Source organism: Nannospalax galili, unplaced genomic scaffold (genome assembly GCF_000622305.1).
Source record: "Nannospalax galili isolate Female #2095 unplaced genomic scaffold, S.galili_v1.0 scaffold1007, whole genome shotgun sequence".
NCBI lineage: Eukaryota > Metazoa > Chordata > Mammalia > Rodentia > Spalacidae > Nannospalax > Nannospalax galili.
Genome location: NW_008355473.1, coordinates 968,429 through 970,421, shown reverse-complemented (window position 1 = coordinate 970,421; position 1,993 = coordinate 968,429). Strand labels below are relative to the sequence as shown.

The following is a 1,993-nucleotide window of genomic DNA, read 5'->3' as shown; positions in this document are numbered from 1 at the left end:
TAGTGGCAGGTTATAAAATAAATCCAAAAAATCAGTAGCTTTTCTGTACAGCAGTAACAAGCAATTGGAGAAAGAGTACAGGGAAATGCTCCCATTCACAATATCTGCAAAAAATAAAATATCTTGGAATAAACCTGAGCAAAGACACCAACGATTTCTACAATGAAAAATTAAAATCATTAAAGAAAGAAATCGAGGAAGACACCAGGAGATGGAAGGACCTCCCATACTCATGGATTGGAAGAATTAATATTGTGAAAATGACCATCCTACCAAAAGCAATATATAGATTCAATGCAATCTCAATCAAAATCCCCATGACATACTTCAGAGAATTAGAAAAAAATCTATAAATTCATATAGAGGCACAAAAGACCCTAGATAGCCAAAGCAACCCTGAGCACAAAGAGCAACACTGAGGGGATTACTATACCAGATCTTAAACTATACTACAGAGCTATAGTCATAAAAATAGTGTGGTACTGGCACAAAAATACACAGAGATCAATGGAACATCATTGAAGACCCAAACTTGAGTACACGCAATTTCAGCCACCTGATATTTGACAAAGGTTCCTTTGTGTTTTATTTAAAGGCTGACCCTGTTGCATTATTCCCTTTTCTCCCTTTATATCACTGCACAGAACAGGAAAGATTAAATCGGATGTAATTGGATGATGAAGCTGAATAGCTCAGAGATGGTGTCCTGGGTTCCTGTGGGCTCAGCAGTAATGAATTCTTCAGTAAGATTAATTAAGACTACACCCAGGACAAATTTAATCTTACTTTACTCAATGATTTGGTAGCTCACTATCAACAAGCTCTAGTCATGATCTTGGATCTAGAGCCTGATGAAGATCTGGAAGACAGCCCAAGCCAGAGTGACTTGATTGCACAGGCAGCCAAGATGCTTTATGGTGTTGGCTCACACCCACTGCATTCTCAGCAGTTAAGGCATTGCCCAAATGCTAGATAAGTGTGAGCAAGGAGACTTTGGCTACTGTCCTAATGTACATGAGAAACAGCGAATGCTTCCCATCAGCATTTTAGACATTCCGATAAGGACATGGTTTAGCTTTACTGCCCCAAGTACATGGACGTGTACATACCCTAATCGTCTAGGCACCGTCACACAGATAGCACTTACTTTGACACTGGTTTTCTCACATGTTCATCACGGTTCATCACGAATACTGACCCAAGCAAACTGACAAACAATTTGTGCCCTGGCTGTATGATTTCAAGGCCAGCTGTGGCACCAAGCCATCAGAAACTTCAAGAGCACAGCTAAGACAATTGGCTGATACCCCACCCCACCTCTCCCTCCATTTTTAATACCACCATTCCTTTGCAGCTACCCTTCAAGAGTTCTGTATGGCTTTTAGTTTAAACTAAAGGAATCATTATTTTGGTGGAAATATAAAATAAAGTAGAAGAAAAGACAAAAGTATGGAGATCTACTACTGTAGAAGCTCTCTAAAATATGTACATATATAAAAGATTTTAAATAAAGTCACCCTATAATGATGGGACCCTAACTAGACAGCTCATCCTAGCAAGTAAAGTAACCCAGTACTGGGAGTGAGTTACCTCTCTTTGCGTTGCTGGGCAGTGAGTTCCCATATCATGCAAACATTACAGGCTCTTGCCATTATTCTTGGCTACCCACCAATACTTAGCAGTAAGACCCTATTGCTGAGGACAACACATTCTTTACCACATTATTGAGTCTTAAAACATGGCGAAATCAAGGTACAGACCTAGAACCTTAATACCTATTGGTTAGCTTTCATGGTTCTGGAAGGTGCCATGCATATGATCAGATGAAAAAAGTTATCCTCAGTCTTACCCAGCTGTTAATCCTGTGATCTACAATAACTACTGACCTGGCAAGATAGGCCAATAGTGCAATACTGACACGAATGTTATAGGAGTGACCAACCACCCTCTGACTGGATTTAAGGCCCATATCATGAGATAGAACCCAAATCCG

At 39.9% G+C, this 1,993-nt stretch overlaps 1 pseudogene; it reads left to right on the top strand.

Annotated features, from left to right (window-relative positions):
• The first annotated feature begins 677 nt into the window (after nt 1–677).
• LOC103749869 lies at nt 678–1,335 on the top strand (annotated as a pseudogene).
• Nucleotides 1,336–1,993: the final 658 nt, after the last annotated feature.